The sequence below is a fragment of the Muntiacus reevesi genome, chromosome 1 (assembly GCF_963930625.1).
Source record: "Muntiacus reevesi chromosome 1, mMunRee1.1, whole genome shotgun sequence".
In the NCBI taxonomy this organism is placed as follows: domain Eukaryota; kingdom Metazoa; phylum Chordata; class Mammalia; order Artiodactyla; family Cervidae; genus Muntiacus; species Muntiacus reevesi.
The window spans coordinates 238,675,012-238,696,547 of NC_089249.1; the positions used below are offsets into that span (position 1 = coordinate 238,675,012).

Consider the following 21,536-nt stretch of genomic DNA (forward strand, 5'->3'; position numbering starts at 1 on the left):
CCCTAGAAGGCTCCGAGAGCCAGCCGGAAGAGGACCTGGGCGGGTCTTCGCGGGCCTCCTCATTTTACAGTTGGGGATCGAGGCTGTGAGGGCTGGACGGCTGGTACAGGACCATGCAGCCAGTGGGTGACAGAGCCACCCAGGGCTCCTGACTCCAGGTCCTGTGTGTTACCTCGAAATAGCACTGGACTTGGAGTCAGAAGGCCTGAGTGGAGTCGCTTTCCCCACTCTCTGGCTGGGTGACCCCGGAGCAAGCCATTTTAACCCTCGAGCCTCCTTTCCCCCATCTGTCAAATGGGGCTGGTGGTGCCTGCAAGAGAAGCCCAAGGCCCGTGGTTGGGGGTGAGCACTGTTTGCATGTGAGATGTCTGGTCCTTCCTGTAACTTCCTCTCCTCCCCCCAGACCCTCCCTGACCCTCCCCTCCACCGCCTCCCCCTTTGGAAGGGGTGGGGGAGTGAGTAGAAAGGTAATTTATCCGCTTTATCCCAAAGACTTGTCTTTGGCAGCTAATCCAGAGTTAGATAGAGGGAGGATTTCTGTTGTGGAGACTTAACTTATACCCATTCAGGTCAAAGTTCAGAAATTCAACAGCTTAAGGGTTGTGAAAGTTTCTTGGGAAGGTTTGGGGCATGTGTCCCAAAGGACTTTGTGTTGTCTCCTCTTTGTTCCGGGCCCCTGTCTGTAGTGTCCTCACCCACCAACCCTGCGTGGCCCTCTCCTCTGGCAGGCCTCTCTAGCCCAGCTTGCCCTGCTTTCTCTAGCCTCTGGTTGTCTCAGTCTGTGTTATACAACCAAGCATTTTGTGTGTGAGTCCTGTGGCCCAGTAAGATTCTGGAGCTAGAGTGGTGCCTTTCATGTCTTTGTGCCCCTCTGTTCACCTGTCACCGTGCTGAGCGCCTTTGCTTAGCTCTTGGCTAGGCACGGAAATGACAGACATGGGACGCTCTCAGGCTGGTTGGGGGGACAGCTGGGCCGAGTATGGGGAGAGAGGAATGCAGAGGGCTGCAGCTCTGGGCAGTGACTTAGGCTCCAGAGACCACATAGTAAGCCCACACTAAATATGGGTTGTTTGAAGACACTTGGGACATCAATCATAGATGTGCACACTGTCAGAGATGGCAGGATCGTTATAAGTCATTAAGTCCAACCCCTTATCATTTAAAAATATTTAATAATCGAATTGTTAGGGAAAACTGAGAAGCATAAAGAAAAAAAATGAAAATATGTAATCTTACCCAAACATAACCACCATTAATTTTTATGTGTTTTCTGACTTTTTCTTTCCTATTTATTCCTATGGATTATATCTTTTTTACAAAAATGGAATCATTCTTTGTATGGTAATTGTTAACTTGGAATCACACCGTTCTAACATGCTTTTTTTTGTCCTCCAAACAATATACTTTCCACATCAGCAAGTATTCTACCTAGTATCTTAATATCTTAATGGTTATGTAATATTGAGGGTTGAACCAAAAGGTATTTAATCAATCCTTTGTTAGTCATTTAAGTAGTTTATATATATATATATATATATATATATATATATATATATATATATTTTTTTTGCTCTTGTAAACTGTGCTGAAATGAATATCTCTGCGTATGTCTTCTTTTCTTCATTTAAATTCCTAGAAATGAATTACTCTGTCAAAGGAACTATGCAGGCGTTTGGTAAACACATTTCTGGATTGCCTTCTAGAAAGATTGTGCTAATTTGCACACTAGCATTGTATGGGAATGCCCAGTTCCCCATACCCAGAAAACTGTTGGCATTTTAATTGTTTTTCATTTTTACCAGTCTATTCATCAATAAATTTTGTCACCTTATTGTTTTAATGTGCATTTCTTTGATGACTTGTGCTACTGAACCTTTCCCCCAAATAATTATGGGCCCTTTATGGTCTGTTTCTGTGAAATGCTGTGTTAGTGAAATTGGCCCATTTTTCAGTTGGTATCCTGTTTGCTCGTTGTTCTAAAACTGGATCTGAACACCCAAAGGAGCACCTGCCACATGGAGAACTGGAAAAAATGACTTGACTGGTGTTGACTTGCTTGTTCTGGAAGGCTGCTGCCTCCACAGCCCCTGAAACCAGGGCTAACTTCTTTTCCAAGTCAAAGTTCTGGCCATCTATGGGGCAGGTTGAAGTGCAACCTATGCTGGGTGCCTTTACCCACTCTTCATCTGTGTGAGACCCAGGAGACTTAACTTTTTCACCTGAGCGTAGAAGGGGACACATTTGCTGGCTCTGTTTACCAGAGACCCAGGGTTCACTTTCACTGGGGCTCCCTGACTGGTGCTAATGCTCAGGATGCTTGTGGAACCCAGGAAAGGCCCAGCAACTGGCCCCTGGGGGTTTATGTTTCCTCTCTACCCTGGGGCCCTCCTCTTCCCAGCTGTTGCAGGCTAGCCAGAAGCTTCATCATTGCCAGGATGTGAGTCACCCTTTTCCTTCTCTCTCTGGAACAATAGAAGGAATACTGGTTTGAGTCAGAAGAAGCCTTGCAAATGGGGGCTTATGCTGGGAAGCGAGTCCCTAACATGAGCATTGCAGTATTAATAGCTATCTCCTCCTGCATTATCACTGTCATCAATGCCATTTATTGAGCATCCTCTATGTGCTGTGTGCTCTGCTGAGCCTTCTGTTTGCGTTATTGCTTATCATTCTCATAAGGATTCTACAAAGTATAGATGCCATTATTCCCATTTTACAGCTGAGGCGTTTACAGTTTCAGAAAACTCATTGACTTGCTGAAGATGGTCTACCTACATTACCTTGGAATAAGTGAAAATGCCAGGATCAATGGGCAAAGTCCCTGGACCTCTTGATTCCACGTTCCGTGAAGACAGGGACTACTCTCTTTCTATTCATCGTCTTCCAGCACCTTGAGCAAATGAAGGCAAATTGTCAAGAGAGAAGGCAGAAATACTTCTCTAAGCCTCTGTTTCTCAATCTATGAAATGGGGATACTAGGCCCTAACTCTCAGAATTGGAAATTAAATAATAGAATGTACATAAAATGAGCATCTGTTGTACCAAAACTTGGAATCCTTCTGTCTCTGAAATACTTTACAAGGGCAAGATCAAGGATAGAAGCATAGAATTAACTCCTGCCCGTGCAACCTTTTCTCTGTAAGAAAGGGAAGCACAATTCTTGTGATAAGGATGGAGGGAACCCAAATAAAGTCATTTAGAAGAGAATGAACAGGGTTGTTTACTGTCTCTCCCTCTCCAACATAGTTGAATGCCTCAATTACATCCTGTGGACACTCAGCTGATGAGGAATCAATTGGACTGGATTGACTTTCCTGTAACTCTCCCTGACTTCCGGTCTGGGTCCTTGTCCATTCACATCTGGGTTCCTGCATTTACTATCACACCAGACTTTATCCTCTCCTGATTGTCCTCAGCCCCAGTGGAAGATCAGTCCTCCTAGAGCACGTGTCTGATGCCGCCCTGTTGCTCACACATCATGCGTGGCTCCCTGCTGTGCTTAGTCGCACAGGCGTGTCCGACTCTTTGCGACCCCATGGACTGTAGCCCGACAGCCTCCTCTGTCCATGGGGATTCTTCAGGCAAGAATACTGGAGTGGATTGCCATGCCCTCCTCCAGGGGATCTTCCCAACTCAAGGATTGAACCCCGCCCCGGTCTTTTGCATCGCAGGCGAATTCTTCACTGTCTGAGCCACCAAGTACTTCTAAATGAAAACCTAAAGTTTAACCTCATGGGGCAAGGGCCTTCGGGTACTTGAGGTTGAAGAGTTAGGTCCCTGACTTTATCCCAAGCTGTCTGCTTTCTCTTTGGGATCCTGGCCTGCCCCAGGCTATGTCATGAATCTTCCAGGAGGCGTTGGCTCATGCAGCTATTTTCTGTCTTCTGTTGCAATTTCTACTATTTCCATTATTCATCCTGCACAAGACTCAGCTCCCACACCATCATTTTGGTGACATCTCACATGCAGGTACCACTGCTCCATCCCATGTGTAGCAGAGAGCATTCTGAAGTCAGCCTGCCTGGGTTTGAGTCCTGGTTCTGTGATTTACCAGCAGTGAAACCTTTGGTAGGTCACGTGACTTCTTCGAACTTCCATTTCCTCAGGTGTACAGATAACGATAAATAGTACTTCCCTGATAAAGCTGTTTCACACGGAGTCAATGAAAATCAAAGGACAAATGGATTTAAAGCACCTAACAGAATGCATGGCATAGAAGCACCCAATGATAGGTGCATCTCTTGCAACATGTCTCCTTAAGTGTTTAGGAAATCATTCCAGATTGTTGTTAAGCTCCATGAGGGCATGGATTTTCATTCACTTTGTTAAACATTTTTTTCTCATAGTGAATAGACAAATGCCTGGAACACAGTAGCCATTCAGAATCCTCACTGGGTGAATAAATGAGCTAGACTATGAGCCTTTTCAGAGCACATGTTGCTCAGACGAGGCAGACTAAAAAATCTGTTCGAATGACCTGAAAGTTCCTCTCCAGACATCCATCCCCAGCATTTTAATATATTCATAGCCTACCTGCATTTCAAGCCCCTGCTCACACTTGACCACTCTGGAAAGCCTGTGAAGCACACTCTTCTGCTGACATGGAGGGTGCCACTTATTATCTGCTAGTGCTTTGTTTTATTTTCTGTGCAGCATGTAGGATCTTAGTTCCCTGACCAGGGATCGAGCTCATGTCCCCTGCAATGGAAGCGCGAAGTCTAAACCACTGGGTTGCCAGAGAAAGCCATGCCTGTGTGCTTTTATCCCTATAACTAGAATGACGGCTTAGGAAGGGCAAGAAAACATATTTTTATCCTGGTCTGGTTTTGTGTTTACCCATTAAGTAGGCAAATTTTTGAGCTGGAGAATGTTTTATATGACTAGGTGTCAGGTTCTCTGCAAAGAACTTTGTATTTTAAACATTTTACGATGGAAAATAGCGAACATGCACAGCCAAAGCCAGTGGCAGGAAGGGAATCGGGAATATCCATGCCACCCAGCTTTGGCCATTTTTGACAAGCGGCCACTCTTGTTTGTCCACTCACAGACCACATGTCATCTGTGGCTGTTCAGTGTGTATCTGTGAAGAGACTTTTGAATACTGTCGCAATGGTTTCTTCCAATAACGGTGAGATTGCTTCTGTTTTCCCCATTTTGTAAGTGATGAACTTGAAGCATGGAGGGGTTAAAGTAGTCACGCAGGGTCTTGGAGCTAGTGAGTGTCTAACCTGGGATTTGAACATGGGTTCTTGAGCAGCTCACTCTCCTCGGCTTGGGAGGGACCTTGGAGCACATCAAATCGACCCCTACCATTCTCAGAAGAAGGGACCCTGGGCCAGAGAAGGAGAAGCCACCTTGCTGGAGGAGTCCCAGGTCTCTTACTCCCTGACTAGTTTTATTCTGGTATCAGAACTTGAGGGGAGGGTGGGTCTTGGCTCTGGGGGAGGGACAGGGTGATGGTCGGAGGAGAGACTCTGCTGCCCGAGCTGGCCAGGCTTTGTGGTGACTGTGGAGTCCTGGGGTGCAGATCACCACCTCCTGGGACAGACTGCACGTTCTTCCAGCTCTCACTGTGCCGAAACCCCAGTGGGTTCACCGGTTCCTCTTGCAATTGACTGTTTTTCAGTGGCTCAGTCGAGTCTGACTCTTCTCGACCCTGTGGACTGCAGCACGCCAGGCTTCCCTGTCTATCACCAACTCTCAGAGCTTGCTCAAATCATGTCCATTGAGTCAGTAATGCCATCCAATCATTTCATCCTCTGTTGTCCCCTTCTCCTCCTGTGTTCAATCTTTCCCAGCATCAGGGTCTTTTCCAATGAGTAGGCTCTTCGCCATCAGGTGGCCAAAGTATTGGAGCTCCAGCATCAGTCCTTCCAATGAACATGAAGGATTGGTTTCTTTTAGGGTTGACTGGTTTGATCTCCTTGTAGTCCACAGGACTCTCAAGAGTCTTCTCCAACACTGCAGTGCAAAAGCATCAATTCTTCAGCACTCTGCCCTCTTTATGGTCCAACTCTCAGATCCATACATGACCACTGGAAACACCATAGCCTTGCCTATACAGATCTTTGTTGGCAAAGTAATGTTTCTGCTTTTTAACATGCAGTTGACCTTGGGTTTTCTCATTAGGTGCTCAGGACCATCCCTTAAGGGGGACAGGGTTGGGAGTGGACAGAGCTGAGAGGAAGCTGGCCCGAAGGCACATGGCTAGCTAGGCTCTGGTGGCAGCAAGACTCCAGGGCTCCTACCCTGCCCTTCCTTTAAGGCAGAGCCTGAGTTGCCACCCGGGGCCCCAGGTCTAGAGTAGGAGACCAGAGAGACTTTTACAAGTCATGGCAAAGTCTTTGATTAATTATCCCCAAAGGCCTGTAATTACTGCTCTGTCTTTTAGGGAAGAAAACAAAGGTTTGCTCTAATTATTTGTTTCAGTGGCTGAGGGGGCTTTGAATCCTAGGATTGTACTCACGGGGTGAGCCCTGTGGCCTTTGGCACAAGAGTTTTTGTGTGTGTGTGCCTCAGCACTTTTATCTAAGAAATAGAACTGATAGTAGCGTACTTCAGGGGTTTTCTGGAGAAGGGAATGGCAACCCACTCCAGTATTCTTGCCTGAAGAATTCCCTGGACAGAGGAGCCTGACAGACTGCAGTCCATGGGGTCACGCACACGACTGAGTGACTAACACTTTCACTCAGGCTTCACTGGTGGCTCAGACGGTAAAGAATCTGCCTGCAATGCAGGAGACCTAGGTTTGGTCGCTGTGTCGGGAAGATCCCCTAAAGAAGGAAATGGCTACCCACTCCAGTATTCTTTGCTTGGAGAATCCCATGGACAAAGGAGCCTGATAGGCTAGTCCATGGGGTTACAGAGTCGGTCAGGACTGAGCAACTAACACTTTAACTTTTTCAAGGGATTTTATGAAAGGCTGTTTGAGATGATGCCTGTAAAGTGTTTAGAAAAGCTTAGTATATAGGAGCCATTGTTAAAAAACAGACAAATATAATTCAGACCTTGCTATTTATCTTCCCACTGAACTCTTGGTCCTTGATCCTGTTTTAGCCCTGAGGTTCCTAATATTATGATTTCCTTCACTATGTCTTTCTGGGGGGACTGGAGAAGAATCCCCTCCAGCGTTAGCCAAGTGTTCCCATGCTGACTTTTCGAAAAGCAAATCCAGTTAGATGCTACTTAAAGAGAGGAGAAGAAATATCCGTGATTAAGAACTCTGGGCTTTGGAGTTTAACTGCCAAGGGTTTAAATTTGTGTTCTACCATTTACTAGCTATGTGGCCTTCACCAAATGTCTTAACCTCTCTGACCCCAGTTACCTCATGCAAAATTGGGGATAATTATAGTATGTTCTTAAGATAACTGCAGGTGAGAAATGTGCCTGCCACATTGCCTTACATATAGTAAGCACCCACCTGACATATAGTAAGCCACTGTGAAGATGACAGTGGTAATTATGTAAATACACCAAGGTAAACTTTAGCTTTCAGGGGCTTGGGAGTGGCTTAGAGACCATCTTGCTCAATGCCCTTACCTTGAGGTGAAGAAGCAGACAGGGAGCAGACTAGGGAATGCCTTCATATCTCCCAGTCTGGCTGCTGTCTGCTTGGCCAGAGGTGGCTCTGCATAGCAGGGACTCAACTGTCTGGGACCCACTGTCTGGGAACTCAGCCGGGCGAGCCCTGCTTGGCTGAGATGGATGCTCCTCGGCAGCTCTGCTGCCGTGTTTTTTCCTTGTGCTTGCCTGGCAGAACAGAGTCATTTAGCAGAGGGAGAGCAAAGAGACGTTAGAAACCAGGCCCTGAGCAGTTGCAGCAGCCGGCCCACGAGTGGCTCCCTGATGTTGCCATGGCAAACAGCCTTGGCAACGTGGCTGCTTGAACCTTATTTCTGGTCTCAGGCTCTTCTCAGAGAAGTGTGGTACCCAGGACATTGGGGAGGGCCCTGCCATGGTTCTTTGGGACTGAGGATGACCCAGCCTTCATGCTGCTAGTGACCCCAGACCCCAGCAACCCCTGTTCGAAACATCTGCAGGCTCATCCTCAGTGACCTGCAGAAGCAAGTTCCTTAGTACAGCATCCAAGGCCTCAAATGCTTACCCGTTTATCCATCTGTCTGTTCATCTGTTATTCCAGTACTGCTGACCATGCAACACTGTACCCACTGCCACAAGAGCAGAACAATATATTATTTTTAACATGAATCCTGGTGTTCCTAGACTGCCTTCCTCTTCAACCATATCCTTCAACAGTGATGATAATGAGAACAGTTAAAAACTGCTAACCCTTTCAAGAACAGCACTTAATTTCAGAGGAACCCCATGAAGTGGGGTTTACCCAACTTTGCAGTTGGGTAAACTGGGGTAAACTGAGGCTGACTTCCAGTTTATGGTGCTAATATTGTTTTGCAGTTTCTTTCCTACACCTGACAACCCCTAGGACACCTACCATGGGTATCTGTTGCCCCTCCCTAACTCCAGTAGCATCCTTCAAGGCCTCAAGGGCTACCTCCCCTAAATCCCCCTCTGAGAATTGCTCCCCTTTTGCTCTGTGATCCTATAGTCTATGACAGAATTTGCATCTCCTATCTTCATTTTGTATTCTGTCACCCTGATTAGTTTATATCTGCCCTTTAGCCACTCCAAAACAAAGCACGTGGGGAAACTGGCTATGAGGGTTTTGAATGTCCTGGTGAGGCATCAGCAAAAGTTTTTATTAGTATTGTTATTAATAACAGTAAGCATAGAAAGTAGCTAACATTTCATGACCACGTAATACGTGCCAGGTACTAAGCTAGGACCTTCAGGTACATTGTCAGGTAAAGGATTCTCAGCTACTTGGAGAGGTCGGTGCTATGACAAACCAGAAAACTAAAGCTACCAGATGTTCAGTGGCTTGCTCCCAGTCACCCAGACAGACAATGGAAAGGCTGGGATTTGAGCCTAGGTCTGCCTGGCTTCAGAGCACATGGTCTTACCCACTGCAGTGTGATCAGTCTGGCTGAGCATATAGCAAGGACTGGAATGGGGGTGATGGACAGCAGGATGGAGGCATCTAAACTTGGCCTCAGCTGGGGGATGCTCACTGGAAGTGAAAGAAAAAGTGGAAGAGATGAGAGTGCAGGGGGCTCAGAGTGGCGTCCCTATAGCAGAGATGGGGGTGGTGTGGGGCTCAGGGAGAATTTGCTTTGTGGGAAGATTTGTATGGGGAGTAGACCTCTATTTATTCTGGGCCTTCCCTGGAGCCTTGTTAAATGCAGAACTCTGGTCCCAGCCTGTGATAACTTTTATGTGTTAATTCTTTATTCTTTATTCTCTCTTCTCTAACCAGTCAGGACCAGAGCTCCCTAAGGAGAGGGATTTTGTCAAGCTGGTTCAACATCAGATCTCCCAATGCCTTGACAGCGGCTGGGGGCTGTAGGCCCCCAATAAATATTTGTTGAATTACTAAATGAATGAACACATGCCGTTTGATCTTTCAGGAAAGTCACCAGTCATTTGCCTGGCCACAGAAGCCCCTTCTCTGTGTGTGAAGCTAGGATGTGTGTGTTGGGGGGGGAGTATAGGAGGATTGTGCTAGTCCCCACAAGGAACCCACTGCCCTTGTCTCCAAGATAAGCCTTGCACACAAAGGAATCAAAGGACAAACATCTTTTGGAGCCTCCAGAACCCCCTATCAGAACACACCTCTAGCGGGCAGGTCTTTGTGGAATGTTAAAACACATTAGGAATCCAGTCTGTTGCTCTGGCCCGACTGGGGAGGGACTCAGAGCTTCCAGAATCTACAGGGAGGGATTTGGTCAAATGTCGCTATGTCTTCTAGGGAGACCAAAACCAACACCTTGCACTGGGCCTCATGTCCATTGCCCAGCTGCTTATTCCATTGGGTCCGGCCTCCACTCTGGAGGAAGAAAGTAGAGAGGGAATTCAGAGAGGTAAAGGGATCATTCAGGAACCCAGGACTGTACTCTCCAGCCCAAGAGGATTAGCTCCAAGCCAGATCAATCATCCCTTGCTCAGAATCGCCTGGAGACTCAGTCTGTTCCGTAGAAAATCACCCCTCACCCTTCCCGCCTAGGGCCAATTCACTTGTTTACACACAGCTCTCACAAGCGTGGCAGTCCTGTCCAAGCCTCAGGACATTAGAAGCAGCAAGTCAGTTCTGTTAGTGTGTCCATGCAAACGTGGGGTGCGGGGTACGGTTCCACCAGAGGCAGAAACACATGGATTCAGCACTGAAGGCTACTGGGGCCTGAGCAAGCAGCCCCCTTATTCTGAATACATTACGGTGCAAAAGTACAAAGCTAATGCATCGTAGAGACAGTGTATCATCCCCGAGGAAAGGTTTATTCTGATCCATGGCCTCTGTTCAAGGAAGCAAGAAAGTGAAATGTATTTTGGTGTCACTGTTTAAAACAGGTCTCTCAAGAGGAGGAAAAATTTCAAAGTTGTCTATAAATGAAGCTTATTGTGAGCACACATTATTTCTTGATAATGGCTGATGAAGAAGGAGTTGGTCTAGCTCTAAAAGTTTCTTTGAAAGTTGATGCCATCTTGTCACGTGAGAGGTTGTCTTTTGGATTTCCAAGGCTGCATGGAGTAGTAGAAAGGACCTATGGCACATGCTGATTGGCTTCAAGAAACTGTGTAGCTCTGTGATGAATGAAAGCTGACCGTCTGTTTTAAGTCTTAGCTTTATGGCTATTAGCTGTGTGACCCAAGGAGTTAGCCACTCTGTGCTCTTGTTTGCTAGCTCCCAAATGGGAATAATAATAGCTCCTACCTGCCAGAGTTGGTAGAACTAATCAGTAGTTCTCAGCCATGACTGCATATCAGAATCATCAGTGTAGTTTAAAAAAAAATAATAATTATATGTCTGAGGCCATCCCAGACTTATTGAATGAGGATCTTTGAGAGCAACCCCTTAAGTGTCTGTGTTTTTCGAAAGCTCCCTGTCATAGACACCCTGCTTTGGTCCTAAATAATCAGATACTATTTGTAGAGTGTCTGGAATGAACTCTGTTGTCTCCTCCCTTCTTTGTCCTTCCAGTCTTAGTCCAGAGCACAGGATACAAATGACCCAGAAGCAGATAGAAGGCCCCTTTATGATGCCTGTGTAAAGCAGGGTGGCTCCCTTATCTGGCATTTCTGCTTGACCTTCACATTAATCTCATGTTATAGCAAGAGGAGAGTGTATGTGCATGCTAGTTCACTTCAGTTGTGCCCCACTCTCTTGGACCCTAAGAGCTGTAGCCCACTAGGCTCCTCTGTCTTTGGGAATTCTCCAGGCAAGAATACTGGAGTGGGTTGCCATTCTCCTCCAGGGATCTTCCCAACTCAGGGATCGAACCCACATCTCTTACGTCTCCTGCACTGGCAAACAGGTTCTTTTCCTACTAGCACCGCCTGAACAGCTTTCCCTTTTTACAGAGGGGCAAGTGCAGCTGAAGAGGGTGTTTTGATAATGATCCTGCAGTGAATCAGATCTTTGTCTTTATCCCTCTGTCTGTCCCACTAGAGCCTCTACCACACACACATACATTTCTTGGGTAACTCAGGAGGTGCGGATCGTGAGGACTGCAAAGGGCGTGGGTTGGAAGAGGGAGAAAGAAGGGAGCTCGAGGGAACCTAGGCTGCTTACAAACCCTTAAAGACTCATTTGCAGGCTGGTACAGGTTGTCCTACCAGGCCCTCTGATGGTGTAGAGCTGTAAGCCACTTCTCCTGATGCCCAGTTGGTTGTCTTCCCAGCTCTATGTGCTGCTTCTATAAGGGTTTGGCTCCAGTGATAACAGGAGTAATATTCCAGCTACTGTAGTGAGGCCTTTGCACATGCTGTTGCCTATGTCAGGAATGCTCTCCCCAGACCCCCTTACCTCCTGCAGATTTGCTGAGACATCACCTCCTTAGAGAAGCCTTCCCTGATCTTCCTGTTCTGTCCACTTTCTGTTGCAGTACCATGTTCTCTTTTCTTTAAGGTATTTAGCCATCCCAGATGCTTTCTTGTTTATTACTTTTCACCCCATTGAGTGCCTATTGCCCCATCATGACTGGATATTGTCTATCTGGTTCCCACTGCACCCCCAGAAGCTAGCCTAGGGCCTCATCACGGTTGGCGTTCATTGAATGTTCCTTGAATGAATGAATTGGGTTGAGCCTTTAATCTGTATTGGCTATGGTGCTGAGTTCACTTAACTCTCCCAACAACCCCAGGACATAGAGCCCCAAACTTCAGATGAGGGGCCTGAGGCTCAGAGGGTGAGTGTAGGCCGGGGGACTAGCTCCTCTGCTGCTCAAGCCACACACAGGCACCTGGGGTCCCAATAGCACCCTGCCCCCAAGGAGTCATGCCCCAGTGCCCCAGTAACCTCATGTCACTTTCTTCCTTGGGTTGGGCAACAGCACCACCCTCTCTTGTGGGTGTCACCACGGGCATCTGTCCAGCAGCACCCAGGCCTCCAGCACTTGCCCTTTGCCCTGGTGGCCAAGGGAGTGGCTGCCTGGCATGCACTGTGTAGACCAGCCCCCTGCAGGAATGTGGCTGTCTCCCACCTCTGGAGGTGGTCTCAGACCAGGCAGTGCAGCAAGTGAGCCTAGAGGACAATGATGGTGTCTTGTGCATGTGTGCTGAGTTGCTTTAGTTGTGTCTCTTTGTGGCCCTGTGGACTGTAGCCTGCCAGGCTCCTCTGTGCATGAGATTCTCCAGGCAAGAATACTGGGCTGGGTTGCCATGCCCTTCTCCAAGGGATCTTCCCAACCCAGGGACGGAACCTGCCTCTCTTACATCTCCTGCATTGGCAGGTGGGTTCTTTAGCACTAGCACCACCTTCCTAGAAGCTTGTTTCCCTAGAGACAAAGTGGGCCCAGTATAGTGGATTGAAATGTGGGGAGAGCAGAGTGTGCGAGAGCAGTGGTCCCCAAACTTTTTGGCACCAGGGACTGGTTTCGTGAAAGCCAGTTTTTCCATGGACCAGTGGGAAGGGGAATACTGGTCTCAGGATGATTCAAGCACATAACGTTTATTGTGTACTTTATTTCTATTATTATTACATTGGTTCCACTTCAGATCATCAGGCATTAGATCTTGGAGGATGGGGACCCCTGGGCTAGAGAATGAGGTCAAAAGCATGAGAGGGAGGAGGGAAATGTAGAATCTACCCCAGAATGAGAAGTCCTCTTTTGCTCAAGTTCTTACATGCTAAGTCACTTCAGTCATGTCCAACTCTTTGCGACCGCATGGACTATAGCCTGCCAGGCTCCTCTGTCTAAGGGATAATCCAGGCAAGAATACTGGAGAGGGTTGCCATGCCCTCTTCCAGGAGATCTTCCCGACCTGGGTATCAAACCTTCATCTCTTATTTGCTCAGGTGACCTCACAGTAAATTTTCAAGGATCCAGTTGTGGGACAACCAGAGGAGGAGAAGTGTCAGCTGGTTCCAGTAATGGACTCAGCCTGGGGTCTGGATTGTGAGGGTCAGTGGAAGGCAGACCAGAACAGTGGTTAAGACTGGAGCTCTGAATTGGGGCCTGAGTCCAGAATCTGTCATTTAGCACCTGAGTGGCTTAGGGCATATTACTTAATCTGCCTGAGCCTCAGTTTCCTCAACTGTGAAATGGGATGATAGTAAGTATATCGATGAATGGTTGCAACGATATAGTGTCTGAAGAACTTAGTGTGGTTTGTGGAGGTGGTTCTTCTCCATAACAGTGGCATTTAGTGACTGGTTTGATGACAGATGGATGGCAAAAACCAGTAGACCCCATGAGTTACAGAACCGTTGATTATCAGTTGATAATCTCTTCCTTTCCCTGTGTAGGAAGCTACAATTGCAGGTTTGAACAAGCCCTGCTTCCCATCCTGGGAAAAACAGATCCACAGATGGCTGTGGAGGGTGGCCATTACAGAGGGAGTGTCCGGGCAGCTCGTGCAGCAGAAAGAAGACTGAGGAGTGAGCTAGCTGACCAGTGGGGGAGGGTGTCCTAGAGAGAGACCATCTTGTCATAAGGCCCAGCATGTCCTGTGGCTGGTGAATGAGCAGTGAGTGACTGCAGGGGGGACGTGGACTCCTTCCTCATTGATGGAGGCTTTGAGCTGGCTGGATGACTCCTGTGAGGGGGAAGAACATGCAGGATGAGCTAAGTGTCTAGAAGAATCACAAGCAGGAGCACCAAGATTTCCACCTGTAGGAACTAGCAGGAGGCTGCTCTGACGGAGTGGGGAGGTCTTGGGAGTGGGGGTTGACTAGATTTTCCCCCAGCCTCGCAGGCAGGATGGAATGAATGCTGTCACCCTGTGGTCTATGCAGCCCTAGGTGTAGAGTGAAGGCAGAAGGCTAGGGCACAGCTTCTCACCTGCAGACCTGACCAAGGTCCTTTTGCCCAATGAGGCAATAATCTCCATCATGGTGGGGCCAGCCCCACACAGCCACCGACTACTTGATGGACAGGGAGAAGGCTAGTAGCTTTACAGAAGGAGCTGTTAATAAATTTAATGATGATAGTGATAATTATTGCCATAATTATTATTACTATTACTCATCTCACTTCTACTATTATCCCTTTTAGCATATTACTGGGAAGTTCTCATAGTATTTTACAACCTCATGACAATTTCCATTTTCATTTTACAGATGAAGAACCTGAGACCCAGGGATATTGAAATGTCTTACCCAATAAGGTCAATGTCTTACCTTCTCAATTTGAGAAGAATATGGCATTTGTGGCCCCCAAGTTCTGCCTGGTGAAGAAGGCATGGCTTTGGAAAGGGCCCCTCAGCCATTCACGTCTGTGCCTTGTCTAGACTGAGTTCCCAAGATTATCTTGAATTCTCCTTGGGGCAATGATCCCGTCTTTATGGAGTTGCAACAGCCTTCCACAGTGTGATTTTGCAATAGTTGCATCTCCCCCAGAAAAGTTTAATTTCCAGCAACTATTCTTTGAGTCAGGGAAGAGTTTAGAGAATTCTGTAGCTGTCCTGGAGATGAGAGAGGTAAGAGTGCCATGGTGAGAGCGTAGTTCTTAGGGTCTGGAGGAAGGCCTGGATTCAGGTCCTGCTCATCCCTCTCCACTGGCCTCCTCTCTGGGCTTGAGTTTTCCCATCTCTACCATGCCGTGACTTATCCTTTTTCTGTCATGGAGGCTGCCTTGCTTTTGTAAATTTTGTTTGGGGCAGAACTGCCAGGTGCTGGATAGAGGGAGAAGTTTGGATACCGGAGGTAGACGGAGCTGGGGGACTGTCACATCTCGGATGGCACGTGATTTCCTTCCATCCAGGGGGCAAAGCCAGTGTCAGGCCCTCAGCTTCCCAGGTGGTGGCTCCTTTGCTGGTGACGGGTGCCAACTTGTCTTTGAACTGCAAGTTGGAAGAAGTTTGTCATGAGATCATGTGCTTTAAACGTGTGGGTTTGTAAAGAGAAGAAGGCGGAGGAGGAACTCCAGGCAAGAGAGTCCCTGATTTCCAATCTCCCCAGTGAATCACGGAACACTTGGATAAGATACTCATGGGGGTGGAAAGATGGGGTGAAAATCAGGAACTTCAGGCCAGATTTTTTAAAGGAGCAAATTATTCAGAATCCTCTATTGATAGATTATATCTAAAATTAATTTCTTCCTCCCTCCCCCTCCCCCCCACAGTGCTATGTTATCTATCTGGAATCATTCTTTTATCTGTAAAACTGCCTTTCAGCTTTCCTCTCTGTTTTACTTCAAAAAAAATAATTTAAGAAAGGAGGGAAGGTGTTAGTGAACTCTGAGATACCCCAAGGGTACTGCAGACTTGGCTGTGGGTGCTCTCTGAGGCTCAGGATGGCCACTCGTGGGCCCTGGCCCCTGGAGTCTTCCACATGCAGCTCCTGCTGGCTCAGCCACGAGGTCTGCAATTATTTAAAGAAAGCTCACAGCAAGTGGAAAAAGAGCGACCGCACTTACCGTACCATGTGGCCAACAGGCAATTCAACACCAGAGCTACCCAACTCCCTCCGGCCTGCGCCAGCTGCCAGATCTTGCAGCTGGGAGGATTAGGTGACAGAGGGACTGATGGGCAGGTCCACGTGCGCCCGGTGGGTGCACGCAGGCAGCCTGGCCCGGCTTCAGCCCGAGAGATAGCATCCGCCTGCATCCAGGGGAAGCTCTGCTCTGAGCCTTCCAGAACAAGTTAGTTAAAAATCAGTTTTGTTGGGTAATAAAGGAAGCTAACAATAATGGAATTTGAAACAAAAAATCTGATATCATTGTAACTCAGACATTTGTCTAATTGCTCCATTTTGTTGTTGTTCAGTTAATAAGTTGTGTCTGCCTCTTTGCGACCCCGTGGACTACAGTACACCAGGCTTCCTTGTCCTTCACTATCTCCCTGAGTTTGCTCAAACCTACTGAGTTGGTGATGCCATCCAACCATCTCATCCTCTGTCGCCCCCTTTTCTTGTCCTCAACCTTTCCCAGCATCAGGGTTTTTTCCATAATTTGCCATTAATCCTCAAGTGTTTTGGAGAAATAACTTATTGCCTTAAGTTTTTTTTTTAATATCTTTGTTGTTTTTTCCAACAAACATATATGTTTTTAAATTAATATTCAAAATATTAAAATGTTTTTAATAAAAAAATTTAAAAACATTAAAAAAATTTTTGAATGTTAGGAGCTAACTTGTCAGAGAAAGTGAGAGGCCACCCCCATCTTGTAATCTCTTGCCCTCAAGAAATAACCACTCTTAGCATCTTGTGTTTAAATGCCTTTTAACTGAATTTGTCACTCTGTTTTATTTTTATGTACATTGTATTTTCTTGTTGTAAAAGTATCAACTGTTAATTTATTATTGAAATTTAAGAGAGTACAAATAGGCCAAAAGGAAACAAAGAATCCCACACCCAGGAACAACCAGTCATAAGCAGTCCTTTTTTATTTCTTGGCTTGTTCCACCACCAGGCAAACTTCCCTCCTTGGGCACACTTCCGCCTTCCAGTCCTTTATGAACTGATTTCTGCCCATGGCCTTGAGAAACAGATAACTTTGACTGAAGTCTTGGCTTAAATGTTGCCCACCATGTGACCTCTGTCCTTCTTCATAACATGGGATCAACCCCTGCATTGCCTTGAGAATGCATTTATCATGGATCTCAAAGCTAATTGCACATTGTATCATTAACAGATGTAAGGCAGTGTTATTACTTCACCAGCCTGTACCCACCACAGTGACTGCTATTGTTTTAACTCAGACCATAATCAAGTTTGGACAGTATCTGATCACCTCCAAGTGTTTCATATGACCCATCACCATTATCTCCCAGAATTTAATCACCCCAGAGATTTGGCTTTTATTCCACACACACATTCCCCCCACACACACTTTTTATATATATTTGTTAGTATGTACAGAGCAAATTAAGCACCCATGCTGGTAGAGAAGGTATTTAAACCCAGATTTCCTGATTTAGAATTCTTGACACAGCCAGACCATTTAAAGTGTTAACTGATCCACCTTGTGCTTGAGGCTGCAATTGGAGCTGACCCAAGGGGAAGAAATTGGGTGGGGGTCATGTGGAGCAGGTCCTGGGAAGATCCAGCCATCTAGCAAGTTAATTTTCATACTGGTTTCAACATACAGCATTGTTCAATGGGAAAGAGATAATAGACTTGCTTTCGCATTTATTTTGAAAATTTAATATGTGATCCTCCTTGAAAAAAATTGTAAAAGTTACAGAGGGAAGTCCTCTCTCCCATTCTTGTGCTCCTGTCCCCACAGCAACCCTGCTACCAATTTCTAAAATGTTCTTCCAGAGAAAAGCTGTGTAGCATATATATGGTCAAACTTCTGCCTCCATTGTTTGCACAAATGGTAGCAAGCTAAGATCATTGCCTCGGGTTGCTTTTTTTCCACTTAATATTATATCTTAAAAGATCATTTCTTATCAGTGTATAAAGAAAGATCTACTTCACTTTTTGTCTTGACTGTAGTTTGCTTAACCAGATTTCGATTGGACACTTTGGTTATTCCTAATTTAGTGCTGCTACTAGTCTGTAGTGAATATTTTTGTATGAGCATCATTTTACACTTGTGTGAGTAGATATGTTAGGATAAATACTGCCAAACGGAATTGCCCAGTTAAAGGGTGTATGCATTTATTATTATTATTTTTAACACTGTTATTTATTTCGGCCCACACCTTGCAGCCTGTGGGATCTTAGTTCTCTCACCAGGGGTCGAACCAGGGCCCCCTGCAGTGGAAGCTCACAGTCTTAACCACTGGACTGCCAAGGAAGTCCTAGGTGTTTGCATTTAAAATTTTGATGAATGGTACCACATTCCCCTTCATGAGATTACATCAGTTTTGCATTCCCACAGAAATGAATAGGAAATGCTTGTTCAGTAACACAGCATGGTATTAAATGTTTTTGATTTTTGTTAATCTGGTGTCTCATGGAAGTTTTAATTTGCAGGCTTTCTCTCATGGTTAAGAGTCACTTGTGTTTCCTTTCCGGTGGACTGCCTATTGTGTTGTTGATCCTTACTGATTTATATAGATGTGCTTGCTTTCCCTTACAATGCCCTGGCACCTTCTTGGGCGCCACCCTCCTCTCTAGCACCCCAGGTGAAGGGGAAAGCCCTGTGGACTAGAGCTGGAATCTAGATCCTGGTCCTGACACCTACCTGCTGTGTGACTTGACTAGTCACTTAAGCTCTTTGAGTCACTTTTTCCCACTCTGTAAAGTGAGGCTGTTAGTTCAAGAGCAGGGCTGTTGGATAGATTAGATAATCAACCTAAAAAGTGTTTATTTAAAAAAAAGTGTTTATAAGCTGTAGAAAATTGTAAAAACATAAAATTGCATGAATATTTACTTAGTTTCAGATGACTGAAAAAAAATTTTAGATTCTTAAAACTTGAGAGCCGTGTCATCTGGTTAAATAGGGATCAGATAGGTGGGGAAAGTGAGGCCCAGAGCGTAGACCTGCCAGAGGCCCACGTGAGAGGCTGGTCTGGCCCAGAATAGGGCCCCAAGTTGACTTACCACAGTAAACGTCTTGGTTATGTGCAGTTTCTCTGAGAGCGTTATGATTCATGCGGTTCATTATTCTAACTTCTACTACAGTGTCTCTGTTTCAGTGGAGTGCCTTGCGGCTGAACCCCAAGAGCCAGTGGCTCAGAGCTGAGAGATATCTAGGTTGGAATCCCCGTTCTGCCCAGCATTGACTGTAGACTCTACGCTGGGTGACTTCACCATTTGGGGCCATGATTGCCTTCTCTGTGGAGCAGAGAGGGCTGTTGAAAGGATTACTGAGACCACAATGGTAGAGCCTTGCCTGTCTGGCTTGGTAGGTGGTGTCATCATTACTGTTTGTCTGACACCTTAGGTTCAAGGCCTTGCCCTGTCCTCCCCTTGCTGGTTGGCCATCTTACCTCACCTCTCTGAGGAGGTGTTAGGAGTCCTGGCTATACAGAATGGATTTGAAGAATCACTGAACTTTGTATATAAAATGCTTACCATGTAGGAAGCATCAAATAAAAAAATAAGTTATTTAAAAAATACTTAATGAATGAAGTGTTTATTATGTGCTGACACTGGTCCAGACTGAGGATTTAGCAAAAAGAAGCAGGGTCCCTGGCCTTGGGAAGCCTACATCCTAGTTTCTTGTTGTTTTTGGTCATAGAAAGGGCTGCAGAGTCTGGCCATAGTTAGGTCCTGATGTGGATTCCGCTTGACCTAGAACCCCAAGGACACACACTCTGAGGGGATTTGGGGATTTTTCCTGCTCCTTGTAGACTCTGCAAATCACTTCCTGTGAAATGTTCTTTTTCCGTAATCCCAGAAAATATGACTCAACCTGCCTTCCCCTTCTCCAAATAGGGATAGGAGTGGGGGCGGGGCTCATCTGATGACCCGTGAGTGGAGGGGACCAGCGCTTCCTTGACTGCAGCTGAAGTTCTAAGATCCAGTGCCTTGTCTGACTTTCCATGGAGATAGTTTCTGGCTTCCTGACCCCTGGACCTGGATCACCCTGCTTTGTTCATTGTTATTTTGGCTGTAGGGAGTTTCCATCTCACTCCACCTGTATTTAATGCCCATTTCCTGTGGTTGGACAAGGCGACATAGTGATAGACCCAGTCCTGACTGTGGGGAACTGACATAGGGAATCAGAAAAGGAACATGATTTCAGCTAGTAATAAACTTTAAGAACAAATAAGACACGGACTCGTTGTGACCCTTTGGACTGTAGCCCGCCAGGCTCCTCAGTCCATGGGATTCTCCAGGCAAGAATACTGGAGTGGGTTGCCATTTCCTCCTCCAGGGGGTCTTCCTGATCCAGGGATGGAACTCGAATTTCCTGTGTCTCCTACATTGCAAGTGAATTCTTTACTTGCTGAGCCATCAGGGAAGCCATTTTGCAGAGGCCTGAGAAATAAAAAAGGAAGCAACCTTTTGGGGAAAAGATGTTCTAGGTAGTGGGGAGCAGCACAGGCAAAAGCCTGGAGCAGCTGGGTCGGTCAGTCTTCACAAGAAACACCCGCTCGCTACTTGGGCAACCAGGATCCCAGGGGAGGCTGCATGGAGACCTGGAGTTTGAGCATCTTTTCAGAGCAGGTGATGTGCTAGTTATAAATCAGAGCAGCCCTGCCTGAGGGGATCTGCTTGGGAGAGTTGAGTGAATACATCTGTATTTTAGCCCATCGCTTAAGCTACAATATTTCTTTGAAATGAGTAGAATGCACAAGGCCTTTCTAAGTTACAGAGTGGAGGCCTTTGCTAATTCAGAGGAGCTCTGGAAGGCTGTCCTAACAGATGAAGGCTTCCTCACTGGCTCTCCATCTAGTCGTGTCAGCGTCCTAAGGCACCCTCGATGCAAAGTCAATTTCCACTTAGATCTGCGATTTAACGCCCGGCTGCTCGGAGAGCTTCAGAGAGTCGAGGTCAGTGCGGCTAATTGGGTTGCTTAATAAGAAGGAGATTCTTAGAATTGGAATAACTGGGCCCAGGGCAGGGTCACAGAGTGGAGAAACCACAGGACTAGAGGAGGAGGCAAGGCCAGGAGGAGAAAGGAAGGCCCAGCCAGAGGGAAATGCTGATCACAGAGTTGGAGTGACAAAGGTGAATGTGGAGGCCTTGGACTCCCACAGACTCCGCTGCCCTGGGAGGGAGTCTTGTTGCCCCAGAAGTTTAGAAAAAGACCAGGTGGGCAGCTTGGGACATTTTTTTGGTCTTTTTCTAGAAAAATATATGTATTTATTTATTTGGTTATGCCAGGTCTTAGATGTGGCTTGGAGGGTGGTCTTCAGTCTTCTTTGTGGCATGTGGGATCTATATTAGTTGTGGCATGCTAACTCTTAGTTGTGGCATGTGGGATCAAGTTCCCTGACCAGGGATCGAACCTGGACCCCCTGCATTGGGAGTGTGGAGTCTTAGCCACTGGACCATTGGTGATTAATCTCTCCTAGCAACAGCCTAGATGATGGAATCTTTTTCTCCTTCCATCTCCCTTATACCCTTATCCCCCATCCCACACATGGTAATGTCTGTGGGCAAAGCCAGCTGATTGTGGGGACAGGTC

The 21,536-nt window shown here is 46.6% G+C and overlaps 1 protein-coding gene and 1 long non-coding RNA gene across 3 annotated transcripts in view; both read left to right on the forward strand.

The window, feature by feature from the left end:
* The window catches only part of PPARGC1B (PPARG coactivator 1 beta), a 113,340-nt gene that overhangs the window by 2,374 nt on the left and 89,430 nt on the right, over positions 1–21,536 (forward strand). The gene's annotated exons all lie outside the window — the stretch shown is intronic.
* LOC136156268 (uncharacterized) lies at positions 85–3,044 on the forward strand. Its single transcript, XR_010660920.1, has 2 exons — positions 85–342; positions 2,717–3,044. It is a non-coding gene; the product is annotated as an uncharacterized lncRNA (long non-coding RNA).